This window comes from Panthera uncia, chromosome F1, assembly GCF_023721935.1.
Source record: "Panthera uncia isolate 11264 chromosome F1, Puncia_PCG_1.0, whole genome shotgun sequence".
Lineage (NCBI taxonomy): Eukaryota > Metazoa > Chordata > Mammalia > Carnivora > Felidae > Panthera > Panthera uncia.
The window spans coordinates 17,352,472-17,379,324 of NC_064813.1; the positions used below are offsets into that span (position 1 = coordinate 17,352,472).

At 35.7% G+C, this 26,853-nt stretch overlaps 1 protein-coding gene and 1 non-coding gene across 12 annotated transcripts in view; both read right to left on the bottom strand.

Moving 5' to 3' along the window:
- Positions 1-26,853, bottom strand: part of COP1 (COP1 E3 ubiquitin ligase) — a 277,450-nt gene that overhangs the window by 19,907 nt on the left and 230,690 nt on the right. The window contains exon 19 of one of the 11 annotated variants that reach the window (XR_007458723.1): positions 16,021-16,096. The exons of the other annotated variants lie outside the window; for them this stretch is intronic. The gene's annotated coding sequence lies outside the window, so the exon portion shown is untranslated. The remainder of the gene's footprint in view (positions 1-16,020; positions 16,097-26,853) is intronic. 11 annotated transcript variants of the gene reach the window in all.
- Positions 4,554-4,694, bottom strand: LOC125926056 (small Cajal body-specific RNA 3). The gene has a single exon (XR_007458987.1). It is a non-coding gene; the product is annotated as a small Cajal body-specific RNA 3 (non-coding RNA).

The window sequence follows — 26,853 nt, forward strand, 5'->3', positions numbered from 1 at the left end:
AAACACTGGTTCCAAAATGATCTTCAAAGATTTTTAAATGAATGCCATTTGTAAGCCCAGCAGTTGTTGTTGTTGTTGTTGTTGTTGTTGTTGTTGTTGTTTTGTCCCTGAGCTTTCTTTCAGCATGTGGTTTTTCTGAACTGACTTCATGAATATATATATAAATATGTCTAAGAAAGAATGAGCACAAAACCACAATCTATCAATAAGAGATCCTACTCTTTAAACTGAAATGTTAGTTAGCTTTCCCTGCCTTCTAGAGAGGATCCTAAGGCTGAATTATTTGTTTGAATTGAATTTATAAGACAGACAATAAATGAATTTTTTGATCTTAGAATCTAAGATTCTCATTTTACTACTATCTCATTTTACTATCTTGGAGACATAGTAAAAAACATAAAACCAAACTTCTATCATTATCACATAACCCACTGTTGACCACTACAGGCCAGTTAATGTGCTAAGGACTTAATATGAATTATTTCACTCAGCCTCCACAATGCAGTCTTCATGAGGAAATTACCATTTTCATCCTCAATTTAAAACAAGGGAACACGATCTTAAAGACACTTGGTAACTTGTCCAAAGCCACAAACACAGGTATGGAATAGCAAAGCCATGAATCAATACATGAAGACTGATAACAATATATCAATTGTGGGTCTGTCGCATACTGATTTAATAAGCTTATAGCATGCCTGGCCCCAACCCAAATTTACAAAATCAGAATGGAAGGAGAAAGGCATCTTAGGTGAACATTTGAAATCTACGGCAAAACCTCGACTCTATTATATATGGATGTTACATTTCAAATCTCATATACTTAAGAGTCCTTAAAGCCTTTCTCTGTGTAGAACTTGGTCCTTTATATATCTCCCTAGAAGTATGACTTCAAGTGCTGTCATTGGAGAAAAGGGCTTGGCCACAGATCTAAGGTGGAAGAGAGTATTCTATAGTACTCTACTCCTCCCTGCCAATCCCAATTCAAGATCTGGGAGACTGGAGTTTCTTCGTCACAAGGAAACACTTTCAATATCATCCAGTTAAATCCAAATCCTTTTTTTCTTCCCTACCAATTTCCTCACTTAAGATGATACTGGGTCCCTATCTAGCATAAACTTTATAAAGACTATCATCAATAGAATGATATAGTCATAATCTATGATTAATAAAATGAGTCATTATTTTAATAAAATATATTATATTCATCATACTTCATTTTTTATTCATTTAAATACCTGTTCTTTATAACTAACATATAATAAGAGGAAATGAATTACTCAGCTAATCAAAAGAACTTGCGGGGACCCCTGGGTAGCTCTGTTGGTTAAGCGTCCATCCAACTCTTGATATCAGCTCAGGATGTGATCTTGCAGTCATGGGATGATCCCCATGTCAGGCTTCACACTGTGCGTGGAGCCTCCTTGGGATTCTCTTTGTCTCCCCTCTCCCCCGCTCATGCTCATGCTCTCTCAAAATAAATAAACATTTAAAAAAATTTTTTTAATTTTAAAAGGACTTCTAAATTTGGTGGCTTATCATATTTTCAATTTCAAAATTCTTAAGCTTTATAATTAAGATTTTCCTGAACAATGGAAACATCCATATTGAAGATTTTTTATAATCATTCTAAGACAAAGTGGACCAGATTTTTTTTTTATGGCAAACTAATGATGCTCTAGGTGCTAGATATTTCCTATACCTAGATTTATGAAAGGACAGTACTAATCAGAAGACATCAATGCATATGAAATTCAAATTTTATCTAAAAGTAAAAGAGCCTAATGTGATAATGACTATAAATAAAATACCAGCCCACTGAATTTTACCACTGGATCTGCTCTCTACATGAAAATTCACATTCATTAAAAAGGATTTGGTATCAACTGCTCCACTGGGAAAATGACCATATACACATATAAAGATTAATCTACAATTTCTTTGTAGGATTTCTTCTAAGATGTTTTACCATTTTGAAAGGCTAACAATACATCAATGACTTAGACTTCAAAGTAGTCAAAAATCATGTCTAAGTGTCAATTCGGAAATGCATATATAGACAGAAACACATACACACAGAGGAAGGAACTGGAAGGAGATCCACCTCTGCCAAGAATCTACCTCCACCGGAATCACCAGATTATCATCTCGCCTCTCTACCTCAAACTTCCCGTTTCCTGTTAAGACCATTTTAAATTTGGTATCCACAGGAACCTGTGTTCACATTTAGAGCATACATAACACATACTGTTCTCAGGGGTGGATATTAAAACTATTTAACAACAGGAACAGGCACCAACCTAGCAGAAGAAAATTAATATAGCTATGCCATTACTTCTGTGACTGCCCCTGATTTTAGCATATCCATGGCCATAAAAGTAGATAAAATTCTATCTAGTCTTTAAGTATAACAGTAAAGAGACAATACATATTCCACCTTCTAATGGGACTTAAGTTTATATTGTGAGGATCGAATTCTGAGCTTCCACAAGGAAGAATGGGTAACTGATGGTACTACGACATTGTACAAAATACGTACTTGCCTTCACATTCAAATAAATCCATCTCTAATTACTATGTCAGCTTTGATTTGTCATATATGAGGGTCACTTGATTCCTATATTCATGTATCTGGTTTGAGTAGAAGCCAGCTGTCATCTACTAGATTTACTGGAGTTTGTGGAGGACTAAGGGGCATATATGATCTGGCAGCAAAAGGGGGAGAGCACACACAGAACTACAGGGAAGATGAAATGGAAGAACATGGTAGCAAGCAGGTTCAAAATGACGGAGACACCGCAAAGCATTTAAGAACAGCTAGTTAAGTACTACATTTCTCGGCCTCGGCTGAAACATCCCAGAAAATGATGGAGTGGTGGAGACACCTCTCAAATATATTTATAAACAAATCCTAAGATAGATTCAGTCATAAGACATTCTTCTCCCTTTTGAATTAAGCCTCGATAATATTTGTGTTCAGAATTTTTAGTAAGAGGTCATTTTAGTGAAGGGTCTTGAAACTAGATTTGAATTTCTCATGTAACTAAGCAGAGCACAAATAATACAAGTGAGTACAAAATCTTAAAATCGTTCATCAAAATGAAGACCAGAGTAGACTAATGACTTCTAAAGAGTTTCGAAAAATAAGGCTATTCAACAACTGTCTGATACAATAATTGCTCAGCGTAAGAAATATATGGGGATTTCAGAACCACAAACAAGGACAGATCCTCACACAATTAGTTATAAATAAACCCGGCGGTGGCCTGCTTACAGCACACCCTGGTGCTGTGTAACACACCTCAGGGCATTAGAAATGCCACTGCAGCTCCCTCCGCTGCTATCCACCCCTCCCCTGCTGACAGAACACACACCCTGAAAAAAATCTAAGAATTCAAATTTAGTGCTGAGAAATTAATACTTAGTAGCTAGCTTTACCCCAGTAATGGTCATTCCTAAAATTTGTTATAGACTTAAAAAATCACATAAACTGTATTTTGGAACAGTCACTTTCTTAATGACAAATCAATTTTTAATGAGAAAAACTTCATGGAAGTTACCTCTGATCAGCTTCTTCATCTCTAAAATACTGACTGACCTCTACTGATAACCCTGATTAATTAAGTCAATGTGGTCTCTCGGAAAAACAGTATTTCTATATTCATTCCCTTGGCTTAATCAAACAAACAAATGAAACCTATTTTTAAGACCATAAAATATCTAAAAACCAGTTAAGATGGATGCAGGAGTCTGCTGGTGGGAATGCAAACTGGTGCAGCCACTCTGGAAAACAGTATGGAAGTTCCTCAAAAAATTAAAAGTAGAACTACCCTTTGACCCAGCAATTGTACTACTAGGTATTTATCTAAGGGATACAGGTGTGCTGTTCTGAAGGGACACATGCACCCCAATGTTTGTAGCAGCACTATCAACAATAGCCAAAATATGGAAAGAGCCCAAATGTCCATCAACAGATGAATGGATAAAGAAGATGTGGTATATACACACAATGGAATATTACTCGGCAATTAAAAAGAATGAAATCTTGCCATTTGCAACTACGTGGATGGAACTAGAGGGTATTATGCTAAGTGAAAGTAGTCAGAGAAAGACAAATATCATATGACTTCACTCATATGAGGACTTTAAGACACAAAACAGATGAACATAAGGGAAGGGAAGCAAAAATAATATAAAAACAGGGAGGGAGACAAAACATAAGAGACTCTTAAATATGGAGAACAAACAGAGGGTTGCTAGAGGGGTTGTGGGAGGGGGGATGGGCTAAATGGGTAAGGGGCATTAAGGAATCTACTCCTGAAATCATTGTTGCACTATATGCTAACTAACTTAGATGTAAATTTAAAAAAATAAATTAAAGGGTAAAAAAATAAAAAATAATAAAATGCACAACTACTAAGTAAAAAGAAAAAAAAAAAGACGGATGCAGAAGTAACCTCACTTGGTTGTCTATCGAAACTCCAGCACACTTAACTGTCACAGATATTAAACAAAATGGCACGAAAGCAGTACTTGGAATGCTGGTTTCTAAGGCTGTATGGAGGGGAACGATCGGACTTAGTCAGCTGCCCTAAGCCAGACAGAGACCTCCATGTTTATGTAGGATCGCTGCAATTTGTAGACAAAAGGTATTTTTCCATTTGTCCACATGGTTGGTTCCTGCAGGTTCCATTTTTGGTGCGCTTCATTATTAAGAAGCCTTTTGTCATCCAGTCTTTCCTACAGCAATTTCCTGACTGCATCTGATTCTCATTTAAATACACTTTAGTGCATTCAAATAAACTAGAGAAAAAAACAGGATTCAGACAGATAATGGAAAAAGAACCATTAAACCATATAAAGTCAAAGTGATCTTTACTCTAGGAATAAAGGTTGTAAAGAACACGTACAAGGAAAGGAGGATTGAGATATACTCCCCAAAAATCACTCACCACCTTCTCTTCATTCCCAGTGGTTTCCAAACTCTTCTCCCTTCTCATTATCCAACCCTAATCAACTTAAGTTTCCTTGCCACACAACAACTCAAATATTATCTCCAGACACCCACAACTTCCCTCACATATCAGCGCCTCTGTACCTTGGATGCTCTCCTGAATAAAGCTCACGAACAATGTGCTTGCAATCACACAGCTGACAGAAAACAACTACTTGGTGTACACCACAGAGGGCCTCTGACCATCGAGTGTGCATTTCGAAGGGTGCTATCTGCACAACCCTCCAGAACACTCTGGCAAAACCGTCTGGAGAGTTCGGTGCTGCTCCAGGGCTACCACATAACACATGACAAACAGCAATGAATGTAAGACACGGGGCCCCAGACTGCATTTCAGTTCTGCCATAGCACTGCTTCACCTTCTTGGAGACTCAATTTCTTCAACAATAAAACAGGTAATTTTAGGTGCTTCACAGAATTTTTAAAGACTCAAAAGAAACCAAGTAAAGCATCTAACCAAAAAGGAAACGGAATATTATAGGCACCAAATAAGTGGCAGTTATTAAAACACTATAACCTAAATTTCTTTACAATTAAAAGGCAGTTGACTGAAGTATGACTATCTGAATATATCAGTCACCATATTCATGATCTTATAAAATTGACAAAAAACATAAAGTAGGCTCCCTAGCTTAAGTAGACTTAAATGTTATCTTAACTCTTTCCTAGAGCACTAAGTAGCTCTTATTGCAGTAGCTGCACATGTTGATATTTTTTGCTCTCAAACTAGAAGCAAGGAATAAACAGGGGCAACGCTAAATAAAGTACAATTAGAGAATAATACACTTGAATGGCAGCTGGCAAAATGCATTCTGTAGGTGTATCACTAACTTAGAAACCAGAAAGCATAGAGATGAAACGGTTAACAGGAACAAAAAAGTAGGGATGGGGCTGGGAAAGGATGAGAGGATTTAGGTAAGTGGGAGAGGGAGAGCAAGGCAACACAGATTTATTACGAACAACGTGAACACAGTTCCAGGCAAGAAAAGGAATAGTACTGGGCAATGAGCAAACTTACTTTTTTTTTTTTTTTATTTTAAATTGTATTTTGAGAGAGGAAGAGTATGTGCATGCAAGCAGGGGAGGAGCAGAGGGAGAGGGAGAGAGTCTTAAGCAGGCTCCACACCAAGCGCAGAGCCCAGAAAAGGCACGAAAGCTCTATGCCCTGCTGTCACCACTGCCACCTTTTGAAAGCCAGGTCTTTAACTCCAGCTTTAAGATCTTGATTTGCTACAAGCACTACAAGAATCTTCTAGACTGCATTTTTGTTACTGAGGAAATCAGAAAGAATCCCAGCCTATTACCCAATGTTTCCCTTGGAGCTGGTCCTTAAAACATCTTCCAAAGTGACTGACTTCCTGGGAACTTAGAAAGCCTCCTTATGTGGCTCTTGGAAGGGTTTAAGATAGTAATACCTAATGACTCCTGTGAAATGAAGAACGCAGGTTCTGTAGTGGCCACTGCTGGAACACCTCCCAGATACGAACATTATTATAAACATTATTATAAATTATAAACATTACTAGAAATTTCTAGTGGGATCAAGACTGGATGTGCTGGGGATGGGATCTCTGCTTCTCCCATGTAATTCTAGGCTATTTAATAAAAGGAAAGAAGAGAACTATGCATTTCATAAAGATATAATAGCAACAACAACAAAATGGATGTTCCTGGCTCTCACCCTCAGAAACTCTAACTTAATAAGTCTGAGGTCTAGAAACTCGCATTTTTAATACAAATCTCAGGTAATTAATAATTCTGAAGTAGATGATCAGTAAGATCATACTTTGAAAAAACACTAGTACAGATATTAAAAACTGTCTATAGATGTTGAATTCAGAGAAAGGAGAAGTCTGCATTTTTCTGCTATTGGTTAAGAGGTTGTTGAGAGGGAAGTGGAGAGGAAAGATTTACTTGTTAAAACAAACAACAGTAACAACAACAACAACAAAACCATTACTGAGTGCCTATTTACCTGATCCCATGCCAAGGCCAAAACAAGACCAAGATAAACAGGACAATAGTTTTTAATCTAATGAGGCTTCTGAGTTCAGTGAAAATGATCATAGACCTAAAGCTTGTTTTAATACTTTTACATAATCTATATAAATTTACTCAGTTATCAGTACTGGAATTCGAACTACAGAAGTAGCTCACAGTAGTTTAGTAGAAAACTTAATTTCATAAATGGGAATCTATGAAAATTTAAAATAAAATGAAATAAAATGAAAATCTGAGTACTAGTAAATGTCCTATTCTGTTTTCTTCATGCTACCTTTCCCACATTTTAAACTAGTCCATACCATGGGTATTGAGGAGGGCACCTTTTGGGATGAGCACTGGGTGTTGTATGGAAACCAATTTGACAATAAATTTCATATACTGAAAAAATAAATAAATAAAATAAAATAAAATAAAATAAAATAAAATAGTCCATACCAAAGGAAAATACATGACATGGGCACAACTTCACAGAATGCAGATTTGAACTCTTTACCTCTATTTCCTTGTTCTTTTTTAATGTTTATTTTTGAGAGAGAGAGAGAGAGAGAGAGAGAGAGAGAGAGAGAGAGAGAGAAAGAGAGAGAGAGCGCGCATGCAAGTGGGGGAGGAGCAGAGTAAGAAGGGGACAGAGGATCCAGAGGATCCAAAGCGGGCTCTGTGCTGAGAGCCCAATGCAGGGCTCAAACTCATGAAATGTGAGATCACAACCTGAGCTGAAGTTGGATGCTTTATCAACAGAGCCACCCAGATGTCCCAAACTCTTCACCTCTATTTTCAAGTGATGTTATTCCTGCAAAGGATTCAATGAGACTGAGGTAAAGAGTGGGTTAACACAAAGAAAACTAGAAGATGTTGACTTTTACTGCATGTGGAGTTACAGGTTCTTAAATATTACACATTTTTAAAAAATATTTACCATTTCTGAGGTGATGGGAAGAAGTAAGAGCTGTTCGTATGGGCCAACATTGTAAGACTTGAAGTCACGGGAAAATATAATAGGCTTCCTTGTGCAGCAGGAGCTCCTTGTCACCAGAAGTATTCAAAAAGTTTGAAGGACACCCCATTAGACATGTTATAGAATTCATTTCTACAAAGGCCAAAAGGTAAGGAAATCTAATGGTAGTCATCTACTCAACACTCTACTACTTGTGTAGTTACAAAACTCAGCACTGTACTTAAAAGACTTCCTGTCTAATGACATTCTAATATGTAACAAACAGGAAAGAAAAGGGCATGTGGGCACAGTGAGCAGCAAGGTCAAAGGCACAAGGGTTAATAAACAAATAAACAAACAAACCATGATGGGGTGTTTGAGGGTCTTTAATCAGTTCAGTGTTGCCGGAGTGCAGAATGTGCCTATGTAAGTGGCAGGTGACCATGCTGAAGAAGTGGGTAGGGGCTTGATAAAGGAGGGTGTTAAATGTCACATAAAGAAGCTTATATTTTATTCTATAATCATCAGGACATGACTGAGCATTTTAAATAGCTCAGGTAAATTAGCCTGGGACTATTAGGTAATGGCAGGGGATGATGAAAGCCTGAACTAGCAGCGGTACGTGACAGAGTAGCAGGGGACAAAACAGAATATGGAATCAAAATTGAGAGGGAAATGAGATCAGATTTGTGCTTAGACATGTACCAAACTTGTTTTTACATTTCTAAGACTCCATTCTTTAATGGTCAAAATTTTGTACTTACGTAGATTTGATTTTAAATTTAGGGATTACTGAAGAATAGGACTGCATTTAATAAAACTGAAAACAATCCAACATTTTTCATGTTGTGATAAATCACCGCAATAGTCTATATTGTCTGAACTTCCACAGAAATTCCCTTGACTCGTAAGTAAAATACCAAATTGCCATAAAAGTGTCTTCACAACTGTCAGTTACATGTAAGAAGCCTGGCAAACTTCCTAGAAACATTCCTTATCTGAGACTAAATGATTAAAAATCCTAATGGTTAAGATCCTGTCACATCACAACTTCTAGATACCATCAATATTTTCCTCACACTTCAAAAATTCTTGTTCCTGGCTAAATAGGTCTTGAGACTTTTATTAGAAAACAAATTTCAGAAAAATGGTTTCATTGCTACTAACAATTCAGATACTGAATTGTCTTTTATAATTGAGATTACTTCTGTCACTCAACTAAATGACTACATGTGGTATGGTGGGGAGGGGGGATTATAGATGAACATACATTATAAACCATATTTTGCAAAAGGTAATTATCCCTAAAATGTTATACGAAATAAAAGGCCTATTACTATTAACACAGTTCTGAAATATGCTGACAATACACAAATTTAAATAGCAAGAAGTCTAAGATAATTAAAAGTGAATGTTAAAACCCCATATATCTGTAGAAGTAATGCAAGTACTAAAAACTAGAGAGCTGAGCTTAGAGATGGAGAAAGCTGGAAAGAGCAATGCCCCTATGATTGCAAGAAAAAAGCTCAACTACTGCTAATTAATGACATTTATTGAACCTATTAAAGAACTGAATCACAGGCGAAACAATCTAAAACCAGAAGAAACTGGCACCTGCATGGAGAGAGAATACCAGAGTACGGTAAAACCTGGGATGCGAGCAACTTGTTCTGCAAGTGTTCCGTAAGACGAACATTTTTAATAAATTTTAACTTGATAAATTAAAGGTCTTGCAATATGAGTAGGACCTGACACCAAATGTCACATGATCACAACTGGGCTGATGGTTCTCTCTTTCTCTCCCTCTCTCCCTCTCTCTCTCTCTCTCTCTCTCTCTCTCTCTCTCTGTCTGCAGGACTGTGGGTGATCATTTCCCATGCTCAGATGCTTGGTCTCAGGCTGTGGTGTTTGGCAGAAATCAGTGATTTTTCAGAACATTGGAAGGTGCCCACAACTGGCAGTAGTGTACTTTTTGTCACTTCAAAGCACTTATGGGCAGTCCCTTGCTTTTCTGTACAAGAGTCAGTTTAGGAATGCCTTGCTTCATTCCAGGTCAGGCTGCCTGCAGATGTAGACCCTTTTCCCTGCTGCCTTATTGCCAGTTACATTAAATACAGCATATGACAAGAATTGATTCATACGGTACTGTAGTCAACATCCATGCGAGCGTATACAGTGGCCCCCACGCAGAAAAAGATTCCAATGAGCCAGTAGATAGCAGTGATTCCGTTAGTGATAGTGGAAGTCGTCCTACACAATAACCCTCCTCTCTTTTGTCTCCCTCATACCAGCCACAAAGGTTTTCAAAGGTAAGTGCAGGTTAATTTGTTTATTCTTACTATTTTGTATTTTATTATTTTGTCTTATATTACAGTATTTAATCCTGTTTATATGAATATTTTTAGGTTACAGAACAAATCATCTGAGTTTCCATTATTTCTTATGGGGATATTCGCTTTGATATACAAGTGCTTTGGATTACCAGCATGTTTCCAGAAGGAATTATGCATACAAACCATGGTTTTACTGTATTTGCTTACCTGAAACAGAAATAGCTGGACAAGCCAGTGGGAAGATTAAGTTAGCGTTTAACAAAATGCTACAAGGTGGCTAGCACAAAAGTATGAGGCCCCTGCAGCCATAAACACTGGGAGAGGGGTGCAGTGTGCTCTTCCAAAATTTTCTAAAATCTTGGAAACACAACCATTTCCTAAAGTCATTGTTAAGAAAATACATACAGTAACAGTACATTTTGCATGATCAGTTACACACGCTAATTTTCAATAAGATTCTTTGTGGTATTTTCTGTTGTGCTATCTTCAAGTTCACGTATTCTCCCCTCAGATTTGTCAGACACACACCTACTATGTCCTCTAAAGAACAAAAGCTTTAGTCTGTAGAGAAATGGATGGGGAGGAGGGGTGGTCTGAGGACACTGGTAGAAAGTAACTGCAGTTGAGGGAGAGGAACAGAAAACAAAGTGTTTTACTCTCAGGGGAAGGTCAGAAACATATGCTAGCATGACATTTAGAAGATGGGCAGAAAGAACTGTGAAGTCCACAACTCCAAGACCTAGGTTCATAGGACCAAACTTGGACTGAGGATTAATCCAAACTTCAAAGAATGTCCTTCCTCTCATAACCACCCCACCACATAAACAAGCACTAAGAAATAAAATTAGAAAGGAATATAGCAAGGATTACTACAAGAGACAGATTTGTTCTGGGAAACAATGCAAAGAGCAGACCAAAACCTCAGCAGAGAACACACTGAGAAAAATCCTCTGGCAAAGCAGCCAATATTCTACACACAAAGTATCACGAGAATATGGTGCTCTGAGGGTAATCATAGCAACAAAAAACTTCAAAACAACCTCAATCATGACTACATTAACACAACCCCCACAATGAAGTCTGTGAGAATGAAAAGCAGGCTCACCCACAGCATAAAAAATATTTCCCTCAGTACCTACTGTCCCACACAACGCATGGCTTTTAACCAAATATGACAAGGCATTCAGGGAAAACCAATCTGAGGAGACAAAGCAATCATTAAACTAAATTCAGTATGACACAGATGTTGGCACTATGTGAAAGTAACTATCATCAGTGCATTAAAGAAAAGAGTCCAATGAAAAAGGTAGAAAATGTGTAAGATCAGATAATTTCAGCAAAGAGACTTAAACTATGAGAAGGAATCAAACAAATGGTAGAAACCAAAAACATAGTAACAGAATGAACAATTCCTTTAATGGTATGATCAGCAGACTTGACAAATCTGAGGGAAGAATACGTGAACTTGAAGATAGGACAACAGAAAATACCACAAAGAATCTTTATTGCAAATTAGCATGTGTAACTGATCATGCAAAATGTACTGTTACTGAATATATTTTCTTAACAATTGACTTACTAAGTTTCCCAAGAAACTTGTTTTCAAGATTAATACATCAAACACTCAGGTGATAATGCAGAGTAGACAATTATTTACACTACAATAAAATGTTCCATTTACAAAAATAGAAATATAAAAAATTATAATTAAATTTATAAGCAAACTATAAGAAAATTTGTAATTAAATAGTTCTACATCCTTTTTTTTACTACTTCTTACCCATATCACATGAAAATTTTATTTCATATTCTTTCTTTAGATTCTCTATAAATACTTTCAGATCTACCACCAGACATACTGACTATCAACAAACTGTGAGAAAGAGTAAACCAATTATGGATGCACTCCTTTTATTTCAAATTTGGATATTTTACTCTAAACAATTCCTCCCATAAAGTTCATGTTAAAAGTTAAACATTTTTTATACCTATTCAAAGTTATACTAATAACTCATGGCATACCCCATAAAACATACCTTTAATAAGGTAGCTGATACACATAAACCCCGTTGAAACTTCTTTTCGTAAACAGATTTAATATTTTTAGATGGGATAAAGGTGTTTTTATAATCCTATTTACCTCTTCTTCCTTTTTATTTGTGAGATTACATGCAGATTATTAGCAATTATTATGGAGTTATTTTTTTCTTTTTAATGTGTATTTTGTTAGAATAGGAATTCATGAGACTTTTTTAAATTTTTAAATTTTTTTTAACTGAAGTGTAATTAACATAACAGTGTTATATTAGATTCAGGTATACAATATAGTGATTCATCAATTCTATATATTACTCAGTGTTCACAATACGCATACTCTTAATCCCCTTTATGTCTTTCACCCATCCCCCACCCACTTCACCTCTGGCAACTACGTTTAATCTCTGTATTTTTTTAAAAAAATTTTTTAATGTTTATTTTCTTTTTGAGAGAAAGAGAGAGTGAGCAGGGGAGGGGCAGAGAGAGAGACACACACACACACAAACACACAGAATCTGAAGCAGGCTCCAGGCTCTAAGCTGTCAGCACAGAGCCCGACACCAGGCTCAAACTCATAAACCACGAGATCATGAGCTGAGCAGAAGTCAGAGGCTCAGTTGCTTCTGACTTCAGCTCATGTCAGGATCTCGTGGTCTGTGAGACCTTTTTATAAAAGCCCAAATGTCCACCGACGAATGAATGGATAAAGAAAATGTGGTATATATACACAATGGAGTACTACTCAGCAATCAAAAAGAATGAAATCTTGCCATTTGCAACTACGTGGATGGAAATGGAGGGTGTTATGCTAAGTGAAATTAGTCAGAGAAAGACAAAAATCACATGACTTCACTCATATGAGGACTCTTAAAGAGACAAAACAGATGAACATAAGGGAAGGGAAGCAAAAATAATATAAAAACAGGGAGGGGGACAAAACAGAAAAGACTCTTAAATACGGAGAACAAACTGAGGGTTGCTGGAGGGGTTGTGGGAGGGGATATGGGCTAAATGGGTAAGGGGCATTAAGGAATCTACTGAAATCATTGCTTCACTATATACTAACTTATTGGGATATAAATTTTAAAAAATAAAAAATAAAGTTAAATCAAAAAAAATTAAAAAAAAAAAAAAAAAAGGTAACAAAGCAAACCGAGGCAGAGTGATTTGGTTAAGTTTCTCACTCTCTTAGGTAACATGAATCTAGAGTGGAAGTAATAAAAGAAAAAATGAAAGGATTAAAATAAAGAGCTTCTAATACACTTACTCTGTGACTTCTTTGTTTCATTTTAAGTTTGCGAAGCTATATAAAAACTAAACTTCAAATCAAGAGCAGAAAACTAACATAATTTTTAGTAATTGGTATTGCTAGTACAATTTAATGCATAGCCTTATCAAGCCAACTTGCCAGACTACATTTCATAGCACTCATTTTTAATCATTAATATTTTGATCCCCTTTAGAAATCTAATAAAAGCAATAAGCTCTCTAGAAAAATAATCACATGGACAGGCAAACTTTTTCATATGCTTTTAGTGGGTCAAATAACATCCTAAAAAAACCTTGTGGGGTAGCTAACATGAATTCCAAATTTTTACTAGACAAATTTGATTTGTATGAGACAAAGCAAAGAGTCCCAAAGGACCATTAAGAGGAAGCAACTAAGCAACCGCTAATCTAATTAACACACATATTTAATAAGGAGCTTTAAAAAAAGAATTCAGTCCAGTAAAACTAGTCAATCGCATCAACTAAGAACTAGTCTGAAGTGTTAGAATTACCATCCATTCTATTTCTTTTAGTATTTCAACATTCACAGAGCTAAAATGCAAGGCTACAGTTGCACAGTTAGAAAATGGGGATGCTACTGCATCGATGCTTCCATTTTACATGTAGGTTAAGTTGTACAATCAAAACTTCACAGCAGTGTTAGGGAAAAAGCATCAGTCTATTATTTTTCCTATCTCATAATAATCCTTCAAAATATTAAGTTATTAGAACCGAAGCTTTTCATTAGAGGAACATGAGAGGAGCAGATGTTATTAAGATGCAATATAAATCCAAACAATAACTTCCCATTAACCTGTGGTAATTAAGAGTCTATCTGAACACTTACTAACAATGTGAAGTTGCCAAAATCAACGCAAAACACAAAGCAGTAATTAACAGTATTAGAAACATTACAATAAGAGTAAATTAGTAAAGAATATGGGAACAAAAAATGTTCAAATTTTAGGGAGAATTAAAAAAATGAATTGGTTTTTTTTCTTGCCACTGTTATTTGTAAAATAGTCATATTGAGAAGTACAGTCCTCGAAAGGCGTTACAATTTGTTCAATAAGGATTTCTAAATAACGTCTAAAAAAAATCCCCCCTACAAAGCTTGTTTCTGCATGTTTTCAACATCAGGAAAGTTTCTCGTCTAAGGTAAGTTATGTCTAACTGGCAGAGGGATTCTCTGCTGGGGGCTAGTGCACACCCCAGAAGTAGAGGCAGTTATACCATCTGTGAATTTAGAAGCTGAATCAAGAGAGAAATAATGCAAACCAAGGAGTTTCTCAATGTTCTCATGAGTGGACCTACATGTAAACTATATGGTCTAACGATAAGCATGTAAGTTGGGTTTACATATGGCCACTGGGCAACAGAATCTGGTCTACAACCCCTTCAAATTAAAGAGGGAAACTGAGGCACCTGGGTGGCTCAGTCGGTTGAGCATCCGACTTCAGCTCAGGTCATGATCTCACGGTTCGGGAGTTCAAGCCCACATCGGGCTCCGTGCTGACAGCTCAGAGCCTGGAGCCTGCTTCCAGATTCTGTGTCTCCCTCTCTCTCTGCCCCTCCCCACTTACACTCTGTGTCTCTCTCTCTCAAAAATGAATAAACATTAAAATAAAAATAATTAAAAAAGAGGGAAATGAAATTCAGATAAGTTAGGTGACTTACCTACATGCAAAAAGTTAATTAACTGCTATAAGTCTTCATCCCTTTAAAGAAATAGTAGATCCTGCAAATTTAACTTCAAATATATCTCCCAAATTCTTGGACCGAGGTGAAGCTCCATCACCAGTGCCTTTGTACTCTTGCCTACCACATCTGTTTTTCTGTTAATTAAACTAAAACCACTAATCAAAAGTTGAAGTCAATCACTTTTCTTAAAGTCCTTTATATAGTTGCACAGAAAAAGTTCAAGGTTCTTAACACAGTCTAGAACGACCCTTAAAAAAAAATCGTTCTTCATCTACCATTTCGTGTTTCATCTCCCACTAGTCCTGTTACATCCTAGCAGCTCCAAACACACAGGGCTCTTTCAGACTCTTAAGCTTTTGTACCTGCTGTTCCTTCTACCTGGAAATATACCTGGAATAGATTTGCATAACTTACGCAAAATACTAAGATAGGAGGGCAGGGGAGATGCTCAAATGTTAATTTTCTAACTTTTACATATTATCACTAGCAGTACTACCATTTACTGAAAAGTTACCATGTATGAGTGTTTCATATGCATAATGTCATCTGCTTCCTAACAACACTTTACAGTATTTAAATATTCGTATTAACTCACTACAAAAATGAGGAAGTAAACTCAAAAAGGATAAGGAATTTTTCTAAGGTGTCACAGCTAGCAACAGAACCAAGGTTTATAACTAAAAATCAGATATACCTCATGTCCCTCTTCTCACCTCGTCAGCTCTTACCTTCATCGCCCCATCCCAGACCATCAGTGCCTGTCACGGTTAAGAGGAACTACAGTGTAAAAACTGCTCTGTTTTTCTGGAAATCAAAATAACAGTAGATATCAAAAGCTAAAAAATATTCTGAACCCTTTCATCTAGTTTTTCCCTCACTTACAGGATTTTGTATTACAAATACTGCAAGAGAAAAGGGGAAAAACAATACGCCCCAAAACATTATGAACTTATAACTATGAAAAACTTAAGAGGCAGCCTAAATGTTTAATAAAAGACAAACAGTAATTCATAATAAATGTAAATGCCTTCCACTAACATTATGATGTAAAGAGAGAAAATGCTTAGATGTAACTAGTGTAAAAAGCTAAATACAAGATATGTTTATAATGTAAAACTATTTAAGAAATGTAGGCCGAAGACTGGAAGGACAAACATCAAAACATTAACTGCTGTTCTGTTTACATGCTACAATTACAGGTCAATTTTCCCAATTCTCTATTTTCTAAAAGTTCTCTATTAATGAAGAAAAATGTAACACTCCACAGTGGAGACGATGAAGGGATGAAAGAAAGTCATTACGGGCCTCCTGAGTAAGACCTAACTGGATCTAGAGGCCCTAAATGCAGAAGATAAGTTTATCCTCGGTCAGGCATCACAACAGGCACAGAGGGAAAGCTGTGGTTATTCTGATTGGTTTTGAGTCTTCTGATATATAGACTTGTATATTTTAGCAAGCGTAAGAGAAAATTGAATAATTCAAATGCAAATGTTCACGCAAAGAACCAAAACCTCATGCTTATTCTAAAAAGTAATTGCCACTTATCTATCACATAGTAGAACCATGCATGGCACCTAAACTGGGTGAGAGAATTTCTTCCTAAGGGTTTATTCACACCTATTCACAGCGAATAGTTTCACTCTCAATAACTCAGCTGGATGCAAATCTTTACACCTAAAAAAACCCACAAGACATACACAAGCTTAAAAATAACTTATGTTTTTTGATAAATCTCATCCAATAGAAAAAATACTATTTACTATTACTAGTACCAAAAAACAAAACTCTTTCACCCCATTAGTTATAACAAATGGGGGAGGGAGCGTAAAGTTAATACTAGAGTTAAAGACTTAACAAAAAACCAAAAACCAAAAACCAAAATAACCCTTGAGAAGTGATTTTTTTCTTCATATCCCTAAAATGATGATTTGGAAAGCAGAAAATAAAAAGGAAAAATAAGTAAAAGCATGCCCCTAATGCATAGAAAACAATCTCAACTCTGGTCAAAATTATGTAGTTTTCTTCATTCTGCATCTTCACTATAGAAAGACTGAACCTTATTTTTAAACATGGTGAGGACTCTGATGGAGAGTGTAAAAATCTACAGGGTAACCAGGCTTTCCCTTAACAATAATGACCAGTGAGATCCCTAGAAGGGATCCTACAATTTGTTTTGCTGACAATAACTCATCCTTTCCACTAATAAAGGAAAACACAGTTCTCAGATCTTAAAAATCCTGAGAAATTTAAAAAACTTAGAATTAAAAAGTCTTAAACCTTTACAAAACCGAAAACTTTGAGAAAATGGAAATATTCCTCATAAAACAAGGACTTCTACTGAATTTTGAAGCTGCAGAGCTAACTTATTAATTGGGAGAAGCATAATTAGCCTTTTACTCTTTTCAGAATACAGAATAAAACTGCTTTTAAATATAAATGCTCACATTATCCATTCTTATTAAATGACATTTTGGATTTATCCAAACCATTATAGTTTTCTATTAGCAAACATCAAGGATTATCACATGAATTACAGATTTGTTGTTTAGAAAAAAAACAGTAGGAAAATGCACAGGAGTATGACTTGTGAAACTTAAATTATCCTTGGCTGCTATATATTTCAAAGGTATCTAGATAATCTGGCATGAAATAAAATATTTCACTTTTTACTTATCAGGTGATAATATTATATGAGAATCCCTAAGATATATAATAATTCTTAGCAATTTTTTTAAAATAAAAAGATAGGGGCACCTGGGTGGCTCAGTTGGTTAAGCAACCGACTTCAGCTCAAGTCACGATCTTGTGTTCCTGAGTTTGAGCCTCACACTGGGCTCTCTGCAGTCAGCGCGGAGCCTGCTTTGGATCCTCTGTCTCCCTTTCTCTGCCCTCCTCCACTCTGTGCTCTCTCAAAAATAAACAAACATTTAAAATAAAAAATAAAGGGGCGCCTGGGTGGCTCAGTTGGTTGAGTGTCTGGCTTTGGCTTCACAGTCTGTGGGTTCGAGCCCCGCATCAGGCTCTGTGCTGACAGCTTACAGCCTGGAGCCTGCTTCGAATTCTGTGTCTCCCTCTCTCTCTGCTCCTCCCCCACTCATGCTCTGTCTCTCTCTCTCCTTCAAAAATAAGTAAAAACATTAAAAAAATTTTTGTAATAAAAAATAAAAAGATAAACTCTTGGGCCTCCTAAAATAAACCAAAGTTTGGAATGTTGTGAGAAATAAAAAAACACTATAAACAAAGGCAACTACTACTATCTTGCTTTCCAAATCTCTACAGAGCAACTCACAAAGATACACTTGGTATATCACAAAGCCACAGCTCTAGATACTTAGGATTTAAAAAAGTAAATTAACAAAAGGAACTAAATCTTGAAGTCAGATTTACTTTCTATATAATCTATCCCGAAAGCTTCCTACTTCTATCAAAGTTGAAGACCTTGAAGACAGGGACGCCTGGGTGGCTCAGTCAGTTAAGAGTCCAACTTTGACTCAGGACATGATCTCATGGTTTGTGAGTTTGAGCCCTGCTTGGGCTCTGTGCTAACAGCTCAGAGCCTGGAGCCTGCTTCAGATTCATTCATTCATTCATTCATTCTCTCTCTCTCTCTCTCTCTCTACCCCTCCCCCATTCACACTCCATCTCTCTCTCTCAAAAATTAAACATTAAAAAGAAAAAAAAAAGATGGGGGCCACCCGGGTGGTTTAGTCGGGTAAGCGTCTGACTTCAGGCCATGATGTCATGGTTCACAAGTCTGAGCGCCACATTGGGCTCTGTCTTAACAGCTCAAAGCCTGGAGCCTGCTTCAGATTCTGTGCCTCTCTCTCTGCCCCTTCCCCACTTGTGTGCCCAGACACGCACGCACATGAGCACTCTCACTCATTAAAATAAATAAAAACATTTTTTAAAAGTTAAAAACAAAAAAGACCTGAAGACAAACATAAGCATGATAAACTGTCTATTTAATTCTCAACAGTGTGTAAAAAGTCTGGTCATTTAAACCAAATGTTTCAGATTTATTATCTGCCTTTATCTTTACCTTTTGGTTAGCTATCACAGTTCAAATAAAGAATCTTTTATCCAAGTTAATCTTATCTAGAGTAAAACAAGACTAATAAAAATAGCCCCAAAATGAAATAGCTTCTTTACAGTAATTATAATAGATTGACTTTTCTTTAATCTATATAATCAAATTATTTCTATGTTCAGCAGTAATAACTTTATCCCATCCCGGAAATACCAACGCCAACTTCTGATAGTTTATTTGAAAAAAATACATAAAATGGGATTTAAGAAATAGTGGAAATAAGGGAGATCTGAAACGCACAAAACCCTGGAGTGATCACATCAACAGAGAGCTGTCATGAGAACAACAGGAATTAATGTGAGACTAGAGAAGTAAAATACAAGCATATATTTCTCTTCCTCAGATAGTATCCAAGTTTGAATTAGCAGGAAACACTTTTCTCTTAAACGATTCCTGTCCTTGGTTCATTCTGCTTTGAGTAATAACTAAGTAAATTTTTATTCAACTAGAAAATAAATAACCATGGTATTTCATACATACATTTTAGCATATAAAACCAACTTAAGTAGTGTTCATTAAAAACTTTTAAGTCAAGGAAATGATATTCAATATTCACTCTCTGGCCTTCTACTACTTCTAATATAGAAATTTGGTAGGAACTATCCAAAGATAAACACTTAGAAACCAAAGTTAATCTCTTCCCATCTCAAAATATTTTAGACAATTTAAACTGTGGTGGGGTATTACTGAAAAAATTATTCATATACATATTGTTTCATGTTTATTTTTGAGAGAGCATGAGTAGGGGAGGGGTTGGGGGGGGGGGGCGGGCAGAGGATCCGAAGCAGGCTCTGTGCTGACAGCACCGAGCCAGATGGAGGGCTCGAACTTACAAACTGTGAGATCACGACCTGAGCCAAAGTTATATGCTCAACCAACTGAGCCACCCAGGCACCCCTTTCATTTTTTAAATTATTTATAGGTTAATGGCATAATTCAGAATGCACTCTCAAATTAATAATTTTTTTCTCTTATACAAGGTAAAACAAAAAAAAAAAAAACCCAAAAACCAAGTAGCTTAAAGATTTCTGTCAATTCTATGCTTCAAAATTGGCATACTTTAGAAGGACAAACACTATTTCAAAAAAATTGTTTAATGAGAAAAATTGTAAAAACCATTCTGATGTAGGTCAAATTCCATTACAGTACATAAAAATTAACAATAATGATATATTTAAAATGTTGATTAGCAGACCTGCTAAATAATATTTTGTTGATTGCATTACAATATTCACTGTAAAATATCTAATGCAACAAATGTTTTCAAAGAAACTGTCCATACAGTAGTGGACATTAAGGTTAAGGAATATTTACACTTAATGAAATTTACTTAGAGAATAAATAAATAAATTACAGCTTTGCTTCAGTTTTCCACCACCTTCTTGATTCCTCTCTTTTCTACTTTCCCACCCCACTCTAGTCTGGACACTAAGGGAAGAGTGGAGCACTTAGGAGATGTGAGCCACAGTCTTCCTGGAAGTCAGGGTCCACGCTCAGAATCTTCTTTCCTTCCATGCCCAAGACAAGAGTTCATTCACATTGGCCCTCTTCCAGTCAGGAAAATTTTCTAAAGTGTTACAAATCATCCAGCTAGAGAAAAGAAGAAAGGAAAGGAAAGATAAAAGGAAAAAGAGAAACAGAAATGAAGAAAGAAGAGAAGAAAGAAAAAGAAGCTCTTGTGTTGTCTTCTCCATGTTCGTTGAAGAATTCAGGATCAGAAATAGCTTAGAAGTGTGGGAAGTTAATATGTATTAAAGACTGGTGTTTTTTTAATTAAAGAAAAGAAAAAAGACTATTATCTTTTATTTGTCTCTTCCCAAGGGGATAATGGAGTAGCAAAATCTAACAGATATTAGATATTAATAATTATAATTATTACCTTGTTAGCAGATGCTATTTCTGTCTCTTGGTTACTATGTCTAACAAATCTCTTTCCAGTGGTAACATAAATCATCTGTTCCCAAACCTGAATATTCATATAATTTTCTAAGAAGGCCTGGGGAAGTTTTTAATACAAATCTCTACCATGCTTCCTTCCTTCTCCTAAATAGGGCTTCATGGGTCTAAGAATACATATGTTTTGTTTTGTGTGTGTGTGTGTGTGTGTGTGTGTGTATTTTTAAGATCCCCAAGGTGATTCTGATAATCAGTCAGGTTTGAGCATCACTGGCATAAATAAATTTTATTATAGATGCATTCTGCACTTTCATTAGAAAGCAGAATGGCTTTTTACATGTGCTTTAGTTTTGTGCAATCTGCTGCTTTATACACAGTGTTTACTAAGTCAGGGAGGGATGCCTATCTCTTAGATAAAAACATATGAATTGGAAAAGTAAATATGTTAAATCTTTTTGGAAGAAGACAAAATTGTAAAATAGTAGCAATGTTGAAAGGGAAGGAAGAACAGGCTATAAATCTAACAAAATATTAAGCTAATAATAAATACCAACTTTTGTATAGTCTCATGTACTTTAAAATTTTCATTGCTTTGAAAATAAGCAAAAGCCTGAAAGTTATCCCAAGGGGCAGACTGGTAATTATGAAATAATTATAAAGGTACCCATGAATGCTGATGTCAGGAAAACTAGTTTTCTTAAACTGATGTAATCTTGATATTACCACTGAGTTTCAAGGGAGTCTAATAGATGTCAGAAGTTATCTCCCACCTCTACTCCAACATTTCTTTGGTTCCAAAATTAGTATTTAATTAATTATGCAACAAGCAAGATAAAGGACAAGCCTGAGAGAATGTATCATTCATTACAAAAATCATATACTAATTACACATTACGTGCAAACAATTTGCTTAGTGCTAAGGATAATTAAAAATGAATGACACTAATAACAAACATTTATATAGCTCTTACTCTCTGCCAAAAGCTATTCTAAACTCTTTATGTACATTAACTTACTTTAACTTTATAATAATCCTAAGAGATAGGTTATTATTATCATCAGTACTTTATAGATGAGGAGGGGGGTGCCTGGCTGGCTCAGTCTTTAGAGTGTGCAACTCTTAATCTCGGGATCAGAGTTCAAGCCCACAGTGGGTGTGAAGCCTACTTAAAAGAATATTTTTCTAAATACGATGAGGAAATTGAAGCAAGGGACAGTTGAGGAACTTGAGTAAGGTCACAGAGCTACTATGTGGAAAATGTGATTGAACCTAGGTGGCCTGGTTGCATAGTCTATGCTGTTGTTCAATACAGTAGGATGCCTTTTTTCAAGTTCACAGGCTAGCAGGGAATAAGAGACATGAATATAATTAATACTACAGGTATTATATTATTCAGCAAATATTTTTTTAATGCTATTATTTTTTTTAACGTTTATTTATTTTTGAGAGAGAAAGAGAGCACAAGTGGGGAAGGGGCAGAGAGAGAGGGGGACACAGAATCTGAAGCAGGCTCTGGACTCCAAGCTGACTGTTAGCACAGAGCCCAACGCGGGGCTCGAACTTACGAACCATGAGATCGTAACCTAAGCCGACGTCAGATGCTGAACCAACTGAGCCACCCACGTGCTCCTATTCAGCAAATATTTTTAATGAATAGGAATCATGAAAGATTTAGGTAAAGAAAAGAAGATTCCTTAAGAATATAAGGTTTTAGTTAAAAACACTTCAAAAAAGTGTTTCACTATATTAAAGTCTTATTCGTTAGAAATAAGAATATAAAAAATGTATTTTATTTTATGACTGAAAAAGCTGCTCTCACCTACTAGGCTATAACTTTGTATAGTATGGGTGATAACAGAGTTGACAGATTCCCAAGCCAAGTTTTGCTGGACTTTGTTTCAAGGGAGGGAAATTAGGAAAATCCTTGTCCTGACATCATTCATTTGAGAGTTACAGAAACTTCCATTATGATTCCTGTTGTTTCTGGCCACAAAAGAAAATATCCATCCTTAATAATCAATGCTTTTCCTGAGGATAGAGCATACATTTTTTAATAACTTTTGAAGAGCTGAGAAAGTGTTAAGTGTCCTTTCCAAGTACTGCCTTTTCCCATTAGATATCCATTTAGCATGGGTGACCCAAGACTAGGTAAGTATGTATGATGTGATTCAGAACTGATAAAACAATGATAAGGGCACCCTACTATCTCAGCAGGAGTTACAATGGACTTAGTATCTGCTTCCAAAAAAAATATGGTGTCCCTTTAAATAGTTATCATCATTTAAGAACAGAAACAGTCATTTACATTCTTGAGTCAATTTATATTTTATTCCACTAGTTTTAAATAAGGGTCATGTCAACAGAAGGATCCACGGATACAGAACACACATAATCTCCTTACCTAACTACACTCTCTGAATAAAGTAGTGGTGATAAAAAATATGTAACAGAAATCAAGAATAAATAGTATTGTCCCAAATTTATCTTAGCTTTACAGCAGTACTTTCACAGAGGATGTAGGGTGTGGGAGATAGTGGAATAGTCCTGAATTACAAACACCAAAATGCCAAAGGACTGATTATAAAACAAGATCTCAATTGCACGGTATTTCCCTTTCAATCAAGAATTTCTATTAAAAAGACAATTTTCAGTATGTAAGTATATAATATGTAACAATCAAAAGAATGTTTCAGAAAATTGTTTATGGAAACAATTAATTAAAAATGATTACGTATTTACGTAACAAAATATTTTCAAGATGGCAAAGATACTGGCATTACATCCCATGTTTCCATGCACACCGTTTCTTGGTGAAAGAGCAATGTAAGGAAACTTTTGTGGGAGGCAAACTAATTTTAAAGGTACTCATTTTCTTTAAATGGACAAATCCTGAAGGTTCTCTTCTAAAGAATGAATTAAGAATTTAAAGATTTACTGCAAAAAAAAAAAATGCAAGAAGTACTCCAAGTAGTAAAGTTACATAGTAGTAAAAAGTAAACATTAATATCCCCAACAAAACAATGGTATGCCAGTTATGGTAAAACCTTAGAATAGAATAATATGCAGTCACTGGAAATACTCTTTTCAAAATACATTTAGACCTGGGAAATGTTAATGATAAAGGCAAAAGGTAAAGAAGACATGAAGAAAAAATAAAGAGTACATGGTAATATATAAAATACTCAATTTTATTAAAAACAACAGTACCCATTAAAGGAAAACAACATGAAGATTAATTACATTAAAATGTTACTATTGGTTATTTCTGGAAAAAGTTGCAATAGACATTTTTTCCTATTTTTTGTTTTTTATAAATTCTCTAAAGTATATGTGCATTCATTTCTTTTTTTTTTTTTAATGTTTATTTTTGACAGAGAGACAGAGTGGGTGAGCATGCATGAGCAGGGGTGGGGCAGAGTGAAGGGGAGAGAGAGAATCCCAAGCAGGCTCCATGCTGTCAGCCCAGAGTCCAATATGAGGCTTGACCTCAAGAACTGTGAGATCATGACCTGAGCCAAAATCAAGAGTTGAGCACTTAACCGACTGAGTCACCCAGGCACCCCACATGTATTCATTTCTAATTGTTTCTTTGAGTAATGAACTACAATAATATATAGTAAAAATCCTAAGAGATACCATTCCAAGATGATATACTCCAGCAAAACGCTTGCCAAGGAAATTCACATTGACCCCCATACACTCTTAAAATTGCAAACATCTTTCTCAAAATGAACTCTAAATTAGTTAAAGATAATTATTTAGTTAATGAATTATTCTAACCATATCACTACTGCCTTTTAGGTATAACCACTCCTTTAAGGATTTAGAGATGTCAAAGGAAGGAAGGAAAGGAAGGAAGGAAGGAAGGAAGGGAGGGAGGGAGGGAGGAAGGGAGGAAACAAAACTTATGTTAGTCCATATTAATGCCTGCCAAAAATTGTGAATAAATAGTATATTTCAGAAAGAAAGGTTGAAAATAGATCTGACATAGACTTGATTACCAAATGGGCTTTATTAATCTAGATAATGGCTATTTCCAAGAAAAATCAGCAAATTTTATTACATCTGCACACAGGACCAAATAAATTATGGGGTACTTTTCAAAGAAGTAGAGTCAGAAAATGAACTGAAATGACAGCCTACTAAGCTCCTTGATTCTCTATATTCAAAAGTATAAAGTTGGCTGCTACCTATGGAAATGCAGCAAACCACATTTATTTCAAAGACTGTATAATCATTCACATGTAATATACTTGGATGTGCAATCCTATATGGATACAGTACACTCAAATACACAGTTTCAGAATTTACAATTGCTTCTTCAAATAAGTGGATACTAAAGTTCTTTCATTACAGCAAGTTAAATATTCGATCGATCAAGTTCTCCTCATTTATATTTAAAAAATGACCGCTGAGGAAATTAAATTCCAAAGCCTAAACAAAGGCAAAATGATCTGTGTTATTCCTAATAGTTATTTCTCACAAATTCATATTTTTTAAATATCATGAAAATTAATACTGAATTAGGCAATGCAAGTCATAAGATTTAGACCTGGGAGGAAAAATCCCAGTAATTTGATAATAACAGAACATCCTTACGTAAGTAACTCTAAACTACTGAGGTTTTCTTAGTTAACATGTCTGCAAGTGAATTAAAATAATAAACTAAAAACAAATATAAAATAAACAATTCTGCATTCTTCATTAGAATAAGATAATCATTACCATTTCTATTCTTGAGAGGACCTAAGCTGCAATTTAAAAATTCTCCTAAAAAAAAGTATTTTCACTAGAGTTCAAATGAAACATCTTAAGATTCCTTTGAAAATTAAATATACTTGAGACTTCTGCATTTTAGTAAAAATGCTAGAGTCACTACTTTTGCAAGACAAAACTAAGGAACAAAGGACAGAAGAATCGGTCAGCAACCCCAAAAGTGACTGAGTAAAAGTGCTTTTAGACACAGGGAAAATACAGCAAGGAAGACAAACAGACAAAGGACAAAGCATTGTCTCTCAGATTAAAAGAAACAACATTAGAAATATTCTGTCTTGGGGCGCCTGGGTGGCTCAGTCACTTAAGCAGTCAGTCACTTAAGCACCTGACTTCGGCTCAGGTCATGATCTTGCGGTTCGTGAATTTGAGCCCTGCATCGGGCTCTGTGCTGACACCTTAGCCAGCTTCAGATTCTGTGTCTCCCTCTCCCTCTGGCCCTCCCCCACTAATGCATGCACGGCTCTCTCTCTCTCAAAAATAAACATTAAAAACATAAAAAAAAAAAAAAAAGAAATATTCTGTCTTTAAACAAGACTAATTAAAAGTAAAAAGTGTAATCCTAAAGCAAAACTGACAGACCACACAGCAAACAAGAAGGGGGGGAAAGAAGCATGCTTGCTGTTAACTCCCATAGCACTGTGAAATAAAGGAGAAGGGATGTAATAAATACTACAATAAAATTGACCAGTATCTTAAAAAAGGGCGGTGTAGAAAATTCTTTCCAGATTATACAAAGGTCAGTAGAAATAAAAAGAATGGGCATTACATATGATCGTGGCTGACTCTTCAAAACAAGGCTTG